General features: G+C 51.8%; 1 protein-coding gene across 3 annotated transcripts in view; it reads left to right on the forward strand.

The window, feature by feature from the left end:
• Positions 1–8,308: 8,308 nt before the first annotated feature.
• Positions 8,309–17,648, forward strand: part of CERS4 (ceramide synthase 4) — a 35,273-nt gene continuing 25,933 nt past the window's right edge. Inside the window, exons 1-3 of one of the 3 annotated variants that reach the window (XM_070373778.1) lie at positions 8,309–8,467; positions 13,453–13,525; positions 16,392–16,510. The gene's annotated coding sequence lies outside the window, so the exon portion shown is untranslated. The remainder of the gene's footprint in view (positions 8,468–13,452; positions 13,526–16,391; positions 16,511–17,648) is intronic. The other 2 variants (XM_070373777.1, XM_005890725.2) reach the window with 2 other exon arrangements.

The raw sequence follows: 17,648 nt of genomic DNA on the forward strand, positions 1-17,648 counted from the left end.
ACATTCTTTCCTAGGGCCCTTGGAGGTAGCATGGCCCTGCCAACATCTTGATTCCAGACTTTGAACTTTCAGAACTGGAAGAGAACAAGTTTCTGTCTTTAAGCCATCTGGTTAGTGATACTTTGTTACTGCATCCTCAGAAAAACTACACACAGGTCTTTGGGTCTGATTGTTCTGGTGTTTTGAGTCATCTCTCCCTGGAGCAGCCAATCCTTCCTTTGCCCGTGGCCCGCTTCTCCACTCTTTCTTGGATTGACCAGCAAGTCTTTCTTTGGCAATGACTTATCAGCGTTTTTGATCCCCATCCCACAGTCTCTTCCTTCTCACCAGGCTGCAGGGCTTTTCATATCATTTTGCAGTGGAATTGCATTGTGCTAGCACTGTTTTGCAGAGAAGGCAATGGCACCCCACTCCAGTACTCTTGCCTGGCAAATCCCACGGACGGAGGAGCCTGGTGGGCTGCAGTCCATGGGGTCGCTAAGAGTCGGACATGGCTGAGCGACTTCCCTTTCACTTTTCACTTTCATGCACTGGAGAAGGAAATGGCAACCCACTCCAGTGTTCTTGCCTGGAGAATCCCAGGGACGATGGAACCTGGTGGGCTGCTGTCTATGGGGTCGCACAGAGTCGGACACGACTGAAGCAACTTAGCAGCAGCAGCATTGCTTTGTGGATTGTTTATAATATCCTGCAACCAGAGGACTGATTCCTCTGCCCTCCCCACTCTCCCCAGAGAAAGTCATGTTCCATGGGTGTAGCTCATTTCTGGGGAAAAAAAACAAACAAACAAAAATCCTGGAGGTTTGGGTATGAGATTATTTCCTCTATCATCAATTTAGTAGTAAACAGCCTTCATATTGTGACAATTCTAATGTTTCTCCACATTTCAAAACTACCCTCCTGGCAGACGTGACAGCTCTAGGGATCTTCCCAAAACTGCATCCAGAAAGGTGGATGAGGGACTTCCCCGGGGGTCAGGTGGCTAAGACTCTGCACAACGAAGATCCGGCATGCCACAGCTAAGAGCTGACGTGGACAAATCAGTGCTGTTGTTGAGTCACCAAGTCTTTGTGACCCCAACCCAGGGATTCAACCCGTATCTCTTGGGTCTCCTGCGTTGGCAGGTGGATTCTTTACCACTGAGCCACCCGGGAAGCCCAACAGATACCATATGATTTCACTTATGTTTATGGAATCTAAAATATGACATGAACGTATCTGTGAAACAAAAAACAGATTCACAGACACAGAGAACAGACTTGTGGTTGCTAGGGCGGGTGGGGTAGAAGAGGAACTGAGTGGGAATGCGGGATTTGCAGATGCAAACTAGTAAATATAGGCTGGCTGAACAACAAAGTCCTATTGTGTAGCACAGGAACCTGTATTCAATATCCTGTTGTTCAGTCCCTCAGTCGTGTCCGAATCTTTGCAACCCCATGGAGTGCAGCACCCAGGCTTCTCTGTCCTCCACTATCTCCTAGAGTTTGCTCAAACTCATGTCCATTGAGTCGGTGATGCCATCCAACCATCTCATCCTCTGTCACCCCCTTCTCCTCCTCCTGCCCTCAATCTTTCCCAGCATCAGGGTCTTTTTCAATGAGTCAGCTCTTCATATCAGGTGACCGAAGTACTGGAGCTTCAGCTTCAGCATCAGATCTTCCAATGAATATTCAGGGTTGATATCATTATCCTATGATAAACTATATTGGAAAAGAATATATATATATATATATATATATATGAATGAATCACTGCCGTACAGCTGAAATTAACACAACATTATAAATCAACTATACTTCGATAAAATGAATTTTAAAAAATACGATGGGGTGTGGACATGGCAGCTCTTATCAAAGAATAGTTAATCTCCTTAATACTTAAAAAAGAGTTTCTAGGTGTATCTTACCATAAATTTTTAAAGCCTCTATAACTATAAAACAAACAAACAAACAAAAACTAAAACAAGAACATTTTCCCAGGAAAAGAATATAGAAATCTACCTTTTTTATTGGGAGGTGGTGGTCCTCTCAGTGGGGCTGGTGGGACTTTAGTTCCCCTGACCAGGGAGTAAACTAGGCCCTTGGTGGTGACAGTGGGTTGCAGAACCGCCAGGACGTTCCCTTTCTTTGTGGGGGAGGGGCAAGAGCCACCTTTTAAAAACGGAGAAGATGCTCAGCCTCACCCTTTTAACCTCTCAGATTAGCAAAGTCTGATAGTGCTGCCATGGTGGAGGTCAGGGAGCCTTGTGGCAATGGCTATCAAATTTCTATCCTCACACATGCCCTGACCAGCAATTTTACTTCTACGAATTTGTGGTGATCTATTTAACCCTGACTCAACCTCACCCCTGCACCAGGTTACTCGTTATACCATTGCTCAGATTAGAAGCATCCTTCTTGCCCATGGATAGGGGACTGGTTCCCTCAAAAAGAACACTGTGGAAGGGACTTCCCCGGTGGTCCAGTAGCTGGGATTCCAAGCTCCCGATGCACGGAGTGGGGGATGGGGGTGCTGAGTTCAATCCCTGGCCCGGGAACTAGATCCCACATGCCTTAACTAAAATTCAGTGCAGCCAAGTAGATATATAGATAGATAGATAGACACATACATATATATATATATATATTTTTTTTTAAAACACAGTGGCAAAAGCTGCCCAACTCTGTGGCTTTATTAAAAACCCTTGACTTGACACTGTAAATTGAGGAATTGGATAGTGCGTAAATTATCTCTCTAAAGCTATTACCAAAATAATAATAATAATAAACCAAAACACTCTTTTCCAAAAAACAAAAAAGAACAAGAGATTTCTTTTTGTACTGTTATCAAAGCACTCTTAAAAGTATTACATTAAAAAAAAAAAAACAAGATTCAGGGACTTCTGTGGCAGACCAAATGATTAAGACTCTGAGCTTCTATTGCAGGTGGCATGGGTTCTGTCTCTGCAACAAGAAATTGAAGTCAAGAGGCAGAATACAGAGGGAGAGGCAGAGAGGAAGTAAAGTCAAAAGAGTCTTCAGTCCTGCAAAACATCTTTTGGGACCTGGAAGGATTCCCCCTTGCTGCAACAAAATGGGGATTTTCAATGCACTTCCTTCACAGACAGGACTGCACAGGCTCATCTCTGGCACCAACCTGGTTGTGCAACTCAAACCAGTGAACGTGGGGCCCTGGGAGCTGAAAGGGCCAGACTGGTGCTGGAGAGAAGCCAGGTACTCTGAGCAGCTGGGGCTTTCCTGGTGGCTCAGACAGTATATTTATCTTGCCTGCCTGCAATATGGAAGACCTGGGTTCCATCCTTGGGTTGTGAAGATCCCCTGGAGAAGGAAATGGAAATCCACTCCAGTATTCTTGCCTGGAAAATCACATGGACAGAGAAGCCTGGCAGGCTACAGTCCATGGGGTCGCAAAGAGTTGAACACAACTGAGCAATTAACACTCTCTGAGTACCTACCTTGCCCTCAGGTGAGGACACAGGCACCGAGCCAGGAGGGTGCTGGGGTGGGGGAAGGGGGAGGGGAAGCAGCAGGATAAGAGAGGAGCTGGACACTGCTCTGGTGGATGGGGACAGGGGAGAACATGAGATCCAGAGCCCCTGAGCAGGGGAAAGCAAGGCTGTCCATGCTCAGACACACACACGCAGATACCTTCACAGACAGACTGACACCAGATGGACACACACACACCTAGAGACACACCCAGACCAATAACCAGAGATACACACAGACAGACAGACAGACTTCCAGACACACAGAGAAACACACAGAAACTCAGATGGACATAGAGACACACAGACACACCCAGCAAGCCCTCTTTCTAAGTCTTTCCTGGACAAAATCTATATCTTGTCTGGCCTCTCCTCATCCCCTCTGCCCTTAATGAATGTTTATGAAGCACTGCTGTATGCCAGGATCTGTTCTAGGTGGCAGAAGGTGGGTTTGATTAAAGAATCAAGTGGTAGGGGGCTTCCCTGGTGGCTCAGTGGTAAAGAATCCACCTGCCAATGCAGGGGACATGAGTTCGATCCCCGGTTCAGGGGAGGATCCCACATGCAACTGAGCCCGTGTGCCACAACTATTGAGCCTATGCTCCAGAGCCAGGAGAACTGCAACTACTGAGCCCCTTGCACAGCAACTACTGAAGCCCTCACTCCCCTCAACTAGAAAAGACCCAGCACAGCTGAAATTTTGTTGTTCAGTCTCTCAGTCGTGTCCGACTCTCTGCAACCCCATGGACTGCAGCACGCCAGGCTTCCCTGTCCTTCACAATCTCCTGGAATTTGCTCAAACTCACGTCCATTGAGTCGATGGTGCCATCCAACCATCTCATCCTCTGTCACCCGCTTCTCCTCCTGCCCTCAACAGCCAAAAAAAAGTAAATACATAAATAAAATCATCAATAACGTAAAAAGAAAAAAAGGAATCAAGGGGACCCCATGGACAAGCAGGAAAAGTATTTCAGCAGAGGAATAGCCAGTGCAAAGTCCTCTCCTCTCCCCAATCCTCCCCACCCTATCTCCTCCCCCAGCCCTGACTCAAGCCATTTGGAATGGGGTAGAGGGCTCCCTCTAGGATCCCCCCACCCCACCTAGCCTGATTATCTTCCATCCTATAGAAGAGGATCCACGGGACTCAGAGAGGCTGTGTCACACACCCAAGGTCACACAGCATGAACGTGGGCTCAGATCTGTCAGAACCGAGGGCCTCTGTCATCAGGAAGAGAAGCCCCTCACTGAGGGCAAGAACCCTGATGGGCAAAGGCTGGGCCAAGGAGGTCAGTCAGCCAAGGGCTTGGGACACCTATCCAGTGTGAGGAACTGGAGTGAGAGTCATGAACTGGATTCTCCAGGGCACGGAGAGGCAGTGACAGACACCTGTGACTCCAGTCCTTGCCCCACCAGGCCAGGGAGCAGCAGCCCCTGAGACCACCAGAGTGGGCACAGAGTCCAAAAAATGGGTGATGGGGACACGTAGCAGGGGGTGTGGGTCTGACCTGGGTGGGTCCTCAGACCCTGGCTGGGTTGTGGGTGCTGATTTTGAAATCGTGTCAGGATCAGAGGGAGACGGGGTCTGACAGCGCAAGCAGGACTCTGGACGGGAGGTTGGGGCTCTGTCTGGGTCTTCTATTGCTACAGTGACAAACCATCAGAAATTTGGTGGCTTAAAACAATTCACATTTACTATCTGACAGTTCTGGAAGTAGGAACCAAAATGGGTCTCACGGGGCTAAAATCAAGAGGTCAGTAGGGCTGGATTCCTTTTGGAAGTTCTAGGGGAGAATGTGTTTCCTGGCCTTTTCCAATTTCTAGAGGCTGCCTGCCTTCTTCCTCCACCTTCAAAATCAACAGGTCAGCATCTTCCTATCTCTTTCCCTCTGACTCTCCTCTCTCTCTCTTATAAGGTCCCTTGTGGGCATTCCCTGTTGGTTCTTCAGTGTTAGGGACTCTGAGATTCCACTGTGGGTGGTGCAGGTTTAATCCCTGGTCAGGGAAACAAGATCCAATATGCCGCACAGTGAGAAGGGCATGGAAACCCACTCCAGTATTGTTGCCTGGAGAATCCCCATGCTATCCTGGCGGGCTACAGACCTTGGGGTTGCAGAGTCGGACACGACTGAGCAACTAACCACAACCACCACATACCATACAGTGATGATGTTGGATAATCCCCCCATCTCCAGATCCTTAACTTAATCAGCCATGCAAAGTCCCTTTTGCCTTGTAAGGTCACATATTCACAGGTTCCAGGGGTTAGGATGTGTGGACATCTTTTTATTCCGTCTAGCACAGGGCTCATTGTCCAGGGTCTAGAGTCCAGCCTCCAGGCCTGGCCATGATGACCCCCAGGGTCTGGAAAAGGCTACTGGGACCAGCCATCTGATGGCGGGGTGGGGGCACAAAAGGGACAAAGAAGCCCTCAGTTTATTACCTGGATCAGGTTTATGAGCCTCCCCAATCCTACCTTCCTGTCCCACCCTCAAGTACAGAGGGTGTGAAAGTGTGGAATGAAGGAGGCAAGGAGCTCCCCAAGTCTCCCTTCCCACAACCCAGACACCCTACATTGGACCCACCAACTTAGAAATGACTCCTTCCCCCTACTCTCACCACCCAGGACCTGGCCTCCTCTGATTCCCCCATATCCTGGCAATTTTACTGCTAAATCCCTCTGGAGTTCCTCTCTTCACTCCTGTCTACAATTTCCGGACCAGACCCCAGCTGCTCCTGCTGCTGTCCCATTTTAAATCTGATTGTGTCTAACTTCAAATCTGACTATGCCTTTCCCCAGAGAACCCTGGAGGGCCTTTAGTGACTGGTCCAGCCCTGTCCTCTCCTCACTCACCATTGGGCCTTAATTCAGCTGAATCCCCCTGGTTACAGATGTCACCTCTTCCAGGAAGCCTGCCCTGAACACTGCATGCTCACAGCTGGAGTGGGGAGTGGGTGGTCACAGAAGGGCAGGGAGTAATGGAGAAGTGGCCCATGTATAGAAGGTCCAGCTTGCATCTCTTTTTGCCAGGCAGAGCCCTTCCTCCAGCCTCCCCACTTCTGCCCAGAAAGTACCTCCCACCTGAAATCTCTCCCTGACCCCAGCCCACCCAAATCCTCTTTGGAGGACCTCCCCTCTACATCTCCAGGAACCTGCTCCTCCTCCTCTGGGGCCTGGACTGCCCCCATTCTACCAGGTCTCTGGTGTCATTATTAATCCAAATGGCTCTCATGTTCTGCACACCCCCAGGTGCAAGGTACCGTGGACATGACTAAGCGACTGAACAACAAAATTTTCACAATGCTGAGAAAAAGAGTATTGTTTGACTTTTCCTCATGTGCAAAGGAGCTCTTGGGCTTTCCCGGAAGCTCAGCAGTAAAGAATCTGCCTGCCAATGCAGGAGACAAGGGTTTGAACCCTGGGTGGGGAAGATCCCTTGGAGAAGGAAATGGGAACCCACTTCAGTTTTCTTGCCTGGGAAATCCCATGGACAGAGGAGCCTGGTGGGCTACATACAGTTCATGGGGTCACAAAGAGTTGGACAAGATTGAGTGGCTAAACAACAAAAGAGCTCTTGGAGGAAGGGGAGAGAATAGAAGGGTGAATATGGATGCTGGGGCAGAGGGGAAAGGGGGGCTCTGAGGACCAGACTGAGAGCTGAAGGAGAAGGATGCACACATTTGGGACAAGAAGGGACAGCCCAGCAGAGGGAACAGAAGGTGCAAATGCGGTGAAGCTGGATAGAGTGGGACAGCTTCAACCACGCTTGCAACAGATATCTGGCTCTGCTGTCCTCCCCCTTTGTGTGTGTGGAAATCAATCTCAGAAGATGTGAAGCAACTTGCCACTGTCAAAATAACCTGGGGTTCACCCATCTCACCCCGGGTCTGCTACAGGGAGCGATTTATTGTTCAAAGGTGAGCCACTTGCCTAGATGTCGTGGGGTTGGCCGGTGGTTCTGGAACCCTCTTCCCTTCAAACTGGCTACAGCTGGACTGCAAGTCTCTTAGATGCTGCCCAGGTGCTCACAGACTACCTCTGCGCGATGCAGGATTGCCCAGCATTCATGGCTTGCCCTGGTTCCCTGCCCCTGTGAGCCGGGGGCCACCTTGTGTTCCTCCCTACAAGAGGGAGCCTGGGGTTTTTCTGCCACCAACACTGTCCTACCTCCCCGCCTTTATCTTCCCAGCTCTGCCGCCTATCTCTGCACCCCACTGAACCACAGACTCACCCACCTGCCCTATAGGCCTCCCAGCTCGCAGGGGGGTTCCTTGGCTTCCCAACTCCGCAGTCGGTCCCATGAACCAAAAATTGGACCAGCTCGGCCTGAGAGCTGGAACAGGTCACCAGACCTTGGAGGCACTGGGGGTGGCCTCCGAGGTCTGAGGTGGTGAGTCGGGGGGCCTTCTGCACAACACCCAGCGGTGCACTCAGGCGGGTCCAGGAGCGCATGGTGTGTCGGCAGATACACGGATGGATCAGAGCCGGGCCAGCAAAGAGGACCCCGGAGGGTGCTGGAGAGGACTTGCAGAGAACGGAAGAGAAAGGGGGGCCGGACTGAGCGCGCAGCAGATGGGGGTAGGTTCAAAGGAAAGAGCTACAGCACAGCGAAGAAACCTGTGGTGGGTTCAGGCTAAACAGCGCCGCAGGGCGGGGCGGGGCGGGTTGGGACTGGAGGCCCGGCCCCTTATGCGGGGCGGGGGTCTAGGAAGCGGCCTTGTCGCACAGAGGGGCCAGAGCGCTTCTAGGACCCCGAGCCTCGAAGGACTCAGCCCGGCCCCGCCCCGGCCCCGCCCCCGATCCCGCCCAGCGCTGCCCCCAAAGCCTGCTTCCCGGCCCCCCGCAGAGGCGGTGCCTGGAGCAGAGTCCGGGTGCCTGGTGCCGGCTGCGCGCGTCTCCTCCTCCGTATCTGCGCCAGGCTAGCTGTCCGCCACCCACCCTACCGCCGGCCCCTGGTGCTCCGGGCCGCCTGCGCCCCCCAGGTAAGTGAGACCCCAGCGCTCCGAACGCGGCCCGGAAAGCCACCCTAGCAGCGAGCTCCGGCCCCGCCTCCACGGCTATGGCGTCCACGGGGGTCCCCAGACACAGCCGCTGTCCCCCATCACCTCGTCCGGGACGGCCTCCCGGGGCTTACCGTCTGGTCCTAGGCCCCGGCCGCCTCCCTGAGAGAGCCCCGCTCCCCGAGGGCCGGGACGCAGCGAGCGCAGGAGGACGAGGCGGCTGCGTAACGGGCGGGCGGGAGTGGGGACGACCCTAGCGTGGCGGGGGCGGGGGTCGTGGGGAGTCCGGAATGTGTGAACGAGAGGAGCGCGATGCGGGGGTCTGTCGGTCGGTCACCAGAGAATCTATACCTGCTGGGGATGCAGCCGGGGCCCTAGCCTCAGAGCCCGTAGCCCAGCCGCGTAGACTGCTAGGACCCGCGTAAACAGACACGGATTATGCCAGTCCATGCACAGTGCGGAGAAGACCACACCTCTAGGAGATGGGCTAGGGTCACGGAGGAATTCTCGGAAAAGGTGTCAGCCGGGCCTGAGAGAACCAGACAGCGAGGGGTTTTTAGGCCCAGAAAACAGCAGAAGATTATGAGGCAGGGCCCAAATTGGCGTGTCTGCAGAGCGGAAAAGAGGCGAGCGTGGCTCAAGTTCAGTGAGCCGGGTATCTGAGGTGCGAAGACTTTGGCCTCGGGCCACGAAGATAACGAGCAGTGTGTGGATTCCGTTCTCAGGTCTGTGGGGACCACGGAGGCTTAGGACAAAGTGAGTGACCGGGTCCAGCTGTGTCTTAAAAAGATCCCAGCAGCTACTCTGCCCCCAAAAAAGAGATGGGAGGAGGAGACTGTTGGTTTGGACCCGACAGGAAGGGGGAGATGGAAAGTGGGCGGTTTGGGGTTCTTCTTTGGCAGAGGGACTTCGCCTGCATTCCCTGCCTGCTCAGAAGAGGGGCAGAAGAAAGGGGCATGGAAGAGATTTCTGGTGTGGGCAGCTGGGAGTGTGGAAGGATGGGGAAACCGAGGGAGAAGCAGGTCAGCGGGTGTGAGGCTGTTATGACTCAGACTGATTTGAAAAACCTGAGATGCCACCCGAGGGGGGACGTCCTGAAGACACCACTGGGAACCCAGGCCAGGTCCAAGGCGACTGAGTGCAAGGGGGCAGCCTGGATCTGTCGTGTGGGGCCACTTGAAATAGAAATTCTGGAGTGCAGAGGTGTCTTTGAAGCCCCCAGAGTTCCCAGCCTCAACTCAGCCCCCTTCCAGGAGCATGTGTATGTGCTCAGTTGTGTCTGACTCTGCCACCCCATGGACCATAGCTCGCCAGGCTCCTCTGTTCATGGAATTTTCCAGGCAATAATACTGGAGTGGGTTGCCATTCCCTTCTCCATGGAATCTTCCCGACCCAGGAATTGAACCCATGTGTCCTGCATTGGCAGGTGGATTCTTTACCACTGAGCCACATGGGAAGCCCCTTCCAGGAGCAGCTGCTATGAATAAACTTGGCAGTGATGGGAGTTCCTGGAACCTCACTCAGCATACCTGGGTCCCTGAGGCCCCAGCCAGGCTGCAGGGAGGAGGCAGTCGGAACCTTCCTAGCCTGGCCTTCTCGCTCACCTATTTCCAGCTGGGAGGGAGCCTTGGTCATTGCATTGGCCTTGGGGCCCTAGAGAAAGTTTTCCGGGCTTCAGTTTGTCCATCTATAAAATGGGTCCATAGTACCCGTATCTGGGAATGATGTTCCAATCAAAGGCAGCCTCAGCTAAGAAATAAAAAGGGGTTTGGCTAATCCCAGGGGCAGCCTTATGCCTCGGCTGCAGCCCTGGTGGGAGTTCAGGGCCCAGTGAGCCTCCATTTCTTGCTCTGAGAAATGGGAAGAACTCATAAGTGCGTCCACCTCTAGAACCCACAGGCGTCAACAGATCAAGTGAGTCAGGCATGCAAAGTGTTTGGTTGGCCCAGCGCGAAGTGCTCACTGGGCACAGGAACTGCTGTCATGATTGTAGTTGGCCGTGGGGAGCAGGCCAGTCCTCCCACCGCCCCTGGGACTCCCACAGGAAGGCAGGCACTGGGGGGCACACTCCTGTCTTATCTGGGCACTGCAGGCTGTCCCCTCTCTGGCTGCTGGAAGCTGCCTCCGAGCTCATCCTGCCAGTTTGAATGCAGTGCTCCCAGGCTAGTGACTTCGCCTCAGGTTCAATTTCCTCACCTGTAAAATTGAGAATAATAGCAGTCATCACCTCAGAGGTGAGCGCAATGCCCGTCTGGTAATAATAACCACCTGGTAAAGCAGAGTGGATGCCTTGGGGGGTGGGGGAGGCAGAAGGAGGAGCCCAGAGAAGTGACCTGACTCAGCCTCGGGAGGGGTCAGGAGTCAGGCTTCTTGTTGGAGGTGACCATTGGCCTGGTTACTAAAGATGGTTAAGAGTTCATGGGCAGGACTTCCTTGCAGGTCCAGTTGTTAAGAGTCTGCCTGCCAATGCAGGGGATGTGGGCTCGATCTCTCTTCAGGGAGGAGTCCATGTGCTGTGGGGCAACTAGGCCCATGCACCACAGCAGAGGAGCCCATACTCTAGAGCTGTGACTACTGAAGCCTGCATGCCATAAAGTCCGCAGCAAGAGGAGCCACTGCAATGAGAAGCCCACGTGCCACAACTAGAGAAAGCCTGTGCACAGCAACAGAGACCCAGCACAGCCAAAAATAAGTAAATAAATTAAAACTTTTAGTTAAAACAGTAGAGTTCACAGGCAGAGAGACCAGTGAACAGAGATGTGGAGGAGAGTCACCTTGGGTAAATGGGAGAAGCTGGGGGCATGGAGCCAGAAAATCAGCATGAGAGAGACTGCACTGGTCCGGACCATGATGAGGCTGGACCAGGTGGAGGTGTGGTTGAGTGAGAAGTGAGTAGATCCTGGATAGACTTGAAGTTGGACTTCCCCAGTGGCTCAGCAGTAAAGAATCCGCCTGCAAAGCAAGAGACACAGGAGATGCGGGTTTGATCCCTAGGTCGGGAAGATCCCCTAGAGAAGGGAATGGCAACCCACTCCAGTATTCTTGCTTGGGGAATCCCCATGGACAGAGGAGCCTGGCAGGCTACAGCCCATAGTGTCGAAAAGAGTTGGATGTGACTGAAGCAATGCATGCACACCTTTGTCAGTATGATTCTGTCACACCAGGTCTCCACCCTGAAACAGCAGGAGTGCAGCCCTCTCCCCACATCCTCCTAGGCTTCCCAAATCATATGTGGCTTCAGGGCCCCGTGAGTATGTCTGGGGAGGGGGTCAAGCCCCTGCCAGCCAGCCCCTGGGGATCCCCTTCTACCTTGTGCTGGTCCCCAGTTCCCACCCGCCCCGTCTGTCATTGATTCATTCAGTACGTGCTGATGAAGTGTGCGTGCTGGGAAGCAGTGGGGCCTAACAGGGAACAAAATGAAGCTTCTTTGCCACCCCCTCCCCAACCACCAGCTCATGGGTGGAGCAGATGTTCTGGGAAGGGGGCAAGAGAAACCTGAAGGATGAGAAGGAGCCGGCCAGGCGGACATCTGGAGGAAGGGCATTTCAGGCAGAGGGAGCAGCATGTGCAAAGATCCTGAGGCAGGACCCAGCCCGGCATGTTAGAGGTTTAGCAAAGAGGCCCGTGTGGCTGGAACAGCATGAGCTAGGGGGAGAGTGTCAGATGAAAAGACTGAGGGTCCTAGGGCCTCAACCCAACAGCTGCAGACCCTGGGTGGGTCCCTGCTCAAGGGGGAGTGAGGTTGCTGGGCCCACTGCTGTGCAATCTGCTTTGGTGTGTTGTTCCCTGTGTGGAGTGGACAGTGTGCCCCAAAGGCAGAGGAGGCTGGCAGGAAGAAGGAAGAGAAGGCCAGCCCTTTCCTGGTGGGCAATGCTGATGCTGGGAAGGATTGAAGGCAAGAGGAGAAGGGGGTGACAGAGGATGAGATGGTTGGATGGCATCACCAACTAGATGGACATGAGTTTGAGCAAACTCTGGGAGATAGTGAGGCACAGGAAAGCCTGGCGTGCTGCAGTCCATGGGGTCGCAGAGTCAGATACAGCTGAGCGACTGAACAACAACAAAGCTTCTCCCCTTCCTTCTGCACATGCTGGGGCCTCTGATGACCTGGGAGGCTTCCTGGAAAGGCTGGAGGGAGTGGAAGGAAGGAACAAGGGGGAGGGCGCTAATGGAGGCAGAGAAGGGGGCCAGGGAGGAAGAGAAGGACGCAGAGCCCAGAGCTGGGTGTTGGGGCAGCATGTTCACAGGGAGGTGACAGGAGATGGCAGGCAGGGGCCTGCTGAGCCTTGAGGACGAGCAGCAAAAACCCACGCAGGTGGCCCCCCCACCAGCCCACAGTCACTCCCTTTCCAGGTGTAGGAGAAAGGGTTTGGCGTCCCGCCCCAAACCCCCTGTGAACCTGGTCAGCTGCGCCTGTTCACCTTTCCCACCCTCACCATTCACCCGGGTGTGCACCAACCCCTCCAGTTTCAGACGCTCAGTGGTTGTGGTGCGTGGGCTTAGTTGCCCTCTGCCAGTGGGCCCTTAGTTCCCTGACCAGGGATCGAACCCTGAGGTCACAAAGAGTTGGACACGACTAAGCAGGTATGCATGCATGAACACAGGCCTGCAGACCTGTCAGGGGGCCAGAGGAGCCAAGGGTTGAGACAGAGGCAAACTGTGAGCTTTGGAGAAAAAAAGCCAGCCTGGACAGATCTAATGTTGCATTGCAAGGCAAATTTTTAACCACTGGTCCACCAGGGAAGTCCCTGAAGACAGGCTTAGGTTTCAATGAATCCCAACTCTCCACTTCGTACCCGTCCCCTCCCCTGTGCCTCAGTTTCTCCAGCTGCAAAATGGAGATGACAGAAACACCAGGCACCAGACACCAGCCACAGCTTCCTGGGGGCCTGACCAGGGAGTGGAAGGAGTTGGGGGCAAATTAGACCCTGGGGCGGGACACTTAGGACTTTCCTGTGTATTCCTAGAATTTTTCAGAAACGTGTGAAGAATGAGGAGAGGGGGCTACTTTACTTCTGGTAGCTCAAGTCTCTCTTAAAGGTAATGTGTGTGTGTGTGTGTGTGTATCTATCTATATATATACATATTTTTTTCCTCTCTTTGTAGGTTTCAAATCTTTCATTTTAGGATAAAAAAAATTTTTGGAACCCATTCTTCAGGACAAATGCCACAACCCTTTAGGATATATGTGATCAGTATGTTACCTTCCAAATGGCTAATTTCTGGCGTCCAAGTCCAGTTTCCCCTCTTCTGCTGAGTGTCAAGTTTTCTCTTGTCCTAGAGGCCTCTCTGGGCTGCAGTTTTTGTTTTTAGAGTTTTATTTTATTTTGAGGTGGACCATTTTAAAAAATCTTCATTGAATTTATTACAATATTGTTTCTGTTTTATATTTTGGTTTTTTTGACCTTGAGGCATGTGGGATCTTAGTTTCCTGACCCAGGGTGAAACGCACAACCCCTGCGTTGGAAGGCAAAGTCTTAACCACTGGACTATCAGGGAAGTCCCTGGGCTATAGATTTTAAGGCTATTCTTAAAGGAGGTATCAGGCTGTACTCCGGTACCTGCTTCCTCTGATGTAGTTCTCACTGGCAAAGTAGTAACTCTGAATGTTGAAACTGTCACCTTTTCTACACAACCAAATTCACATGACTCCACACACGTGTTGAGGTTTTATAGAATAAGATGCATTTATTTGATCTAAGAACCTGGCTTCCCAGGTGGCACTAGTGGGAAAAAACCCACCTGCCAATGCAGGAGACATAAGTAACACCGGCTCGATCCCTGGGTCAGGAAGATTCCCCTGAACGAGGGCAGGCAACTCACTCCAGTATTCTTGCCTGGAGAATCCTGTGGACAGGAGAGCTTGGTGAGCTACAGTCCATGGGGTCACATAAAGTCAGACACGACTGAAGCGACTTGGCACGCACACACACGAAGAGCCCTCAGAGCAAGCCTGAGTTGTGGGTCCTGGGTATGCCAAGGTTGACTCCGAGGTTAAGGATTTTCAGAAGCTTTTCCAGGGGTACAGCTATGGACTATAGTCTTTGTGCTTGAGTTGATAAAATCAGGAAGATGCTTGCAATGATGTCTACAAACCAAATAGCTGCAGACACTTGCCTGTTTCAACCCGTTTCAACCAGTGACACTATTCAGTCAAGGCTCTGAGTGAAATTAACCGACTGAAATTTTAAAACTCGATGAAAAGGTCATGCCTTCGGACCTTGGGAAGTCCAAAAAGCACACAAGGCATCTGCATACCTTGCTCAAACATTACCGAGAAATAGGTCAAAAAATAGTGAGAAACCATCACTGTATGGACATTTGCAGCCACAGCTTTCTTCAGAGCAGTCCTTTTTTGTTATTTTATTCATTTCTGGCTGCGCTGAGTCTTCGTTGCTGCACAGGCTTTTCTCTAGTTGCAGCGAGCGGAGACTACCCTTCTTGCAGTGCGCAGCCTTCTTATTGAGGTGGCTTCTCTTTGATGGGAAAGGTGGGCTCAAGGTCCCTCGGGCTTCAGTAGCTGTGGCTCAGGGGCTCTAAATCACAGGCTCTGTAGTTGTGGTGCACGGGCTTCATTGTTCTGCGGCATGTGGTATCTTTCTGGACCAGGGATCGAACCTGTGTCTCCTGCATTGGCAGGCGAACTTTTTAGGAGGACATGGCAACCCACTCCAGTATTCTTGCCTGGAAAATCCCATGGACAGAGGAGCCTGGTGGGCTACAGTCCATGGGGTTGCAAAGAGTCAGACACGACTGAGCAACTTAGCACAAACGCCATGTTTCTGAGATTTGAACAGACCTCAGGAATCGTGGCCATGGACTCCAGGCTGAGAAGCATGGAGTCTCGTGGCTGAAGGAGGTTGGCGGGGTAGCGGGGGCCAGGCCAGAGCCAGATCATATAGACCTTGGTGATAACCCCAGGCACAAAGGGAAGATTGACTTCCCACCCCCAGCAGCCCAGTCTCCAGTGTGGGGGAAGGCTTTTAGAGTGAGACTCTGGGACTGCTGTGGGGAAGGAGGAAGTACTCTTGTTACAGAAACACCCCTGGGTCTTAAAGGGCCCATACACAGACTCCCCCTGGGGACTCTTCCCTTGGCTTTGGAACCTCCACCTACCCAGAGGGTGAGCCTTCTCACACAAGCCCAGCTTGGCTCCCCACCCTTACCTGGGAGGGCGGGTAGGTAGGCAGTGGGGTGATGACTATATCACTGAAGGCACTGCTAGCCTGGGGCCACCTGGCAAAAGTGGATCTGCCCAGGCTGGTTTTTTCCTCCGAACTCACAGTTTGCCTCTGTCTCAACCCTTGGTTCCCCTGGGACCCTGACAGCGCTGCAGGCCTGTGTTCATGCATGCGTGCTCAGTTGTGTCCAACTCTTTGTGACCCTGTGGACTGTAGCCCTCCAGGCTCTTCTGTCCATGGGATTTTCCAGGCAAGAATACTGGAGTGGGTATCCATGTCCTCCTGCAGGGGATCTTCCTGACCCAGGGATCGAACCTGGGTTGCCTGCATTGGCAGATGGATTCTTTACCACTGAGCTACCTGGGAAGCCCTCCTTTAGGTTACTCACTTTAATGCTGTTACCAGAAAAGCAGCATTCCATTTCACTTCTCCTTGCTTCTGTTCCCTGTTGTTGAATACTTTAGAAACAACATGTACTAATTGAGAAGGGTTCAATTCAAATACACTGCCAGGGTCCTCTGTCCTTAGGATTCTCCAGACCAGAATATTGGAGTGGGTTGGCCATGTCCTTCTCCAGGGGATCTTCCCAACCCAGGGATTGAACCTGGGTCTCCCGCATTGCAGGCGGATTTCTTTACTGTCTGAACTACCAAACTACCAGGGAAGCCCATACACCATCTAATTTCTGTAATGTTTTAATCTCTGGGGCACTTCGCCTGATGCAGGTCATCTGAGGTCCCAAGGACAGCCCACGTGACAGGACTATTCACAGGAGAATCACCCCGCTTCTGGGAACATCAAGGCCCAAGGCTCCTGTTGCTGCTGCTGTGTCTTTAAGGCCCAGGTGACAACATTTGCCAACTTCCGCTTGAATGCTTAAACCAGGAGGGCTCAGACCTGGGCTGGCAGGCTCCCTAGAGTTCAGTACCTGCCAGGACCAAATGTCATCCTACTTACATTGTGTTTGTTTTATGCCCACTGTCTGCTTATGATGCTGACACTGGCTCTCTTTTTTCCTTTCCCATTAAAATTTATTACATGATATTGAATACAGTTCCCTGTGCTATCCAGTAGGTCCTTGTCGTTTATCTGTATATAGTAGTTTGAATCTGCTAATCTCAAACTCCTCATTGATTCCTCCCCTCACCCTTATCCCCTTTGGGAACTGTAAATTTGTTTTCTATGCCTGGGAGTCTGTTTCTGTTTTGTAAATAAGTTCATTTGTATCCTTGTTTTAGAGTCCACATGTAAGTGATATATGGTATTTGTCTTTGACTGACTTCATTTAATATGATATCTAAGGTCCCTCCATGTGACTGCAAATGGCATTATTTCATTCTCTTTATGGCTGAGTAATATTCCATTGTTAATATGCACCACATCATCTTTATCCATTCCTCTACTGATGGACTTCTAGGTTGCTTCCATGTCTTGTTTGCAAATGGTGCTGCTGTGAACACTGGGGTGTGTGTATCTTTTCAAATTAAAGTTTTCATATTTTCTGGGTACATGCCCAGAAGTGGGATTGCTGGGTCATATGGGAGCTCTATTTTTAGTTTTTTCAGGAACCTCCCTACTATTCTCCACAGTGGCTGCACCAATTTACATTCCTATCAACAGTGTACAAGGGTTCCATTTTCTCCACACCCTCTCCAGTGCTGGCTTTTCTCTTTCAGGGAAGGAAATGTGGATGGAGGGAGGCAGCCTGGGGAAAACCAGAGGCAGGGGACTTCCCTGGTGGTCCAGTGACTAAGATTCTGAACTCGCAATGAAGGGGGATCAGGGTTCGATCCCTGGTCAGGGAACTAGAGCCCTCATGTGGAAACTAAGACCTGGTGCAACCAAATAAATAAATAAAAATAAATATTGATAACATTTTTAAAAAGAAAAGTAATACCAGAGGCAGAGAGATCAAGGTGGAGGTAACCACGAGAATTGAGATCAGAGACGGGTCCTTGGTAGTGGGAATTGAGCGGAGAAGA

This window comes from Bos mutus, chromosome 7 (assembly GCF_027580195.1).
Source record: "Bos mutus isolate GX-2022 chromosome 7, NWIPB_WYAK_1.1, whole genome shotgun sequence".
Lineage (NCBI taxonomy): Eukaryota > Metazoa > Chordata > Mammalia > Artiodactyla > Bovidae > Bos > Bos mutus.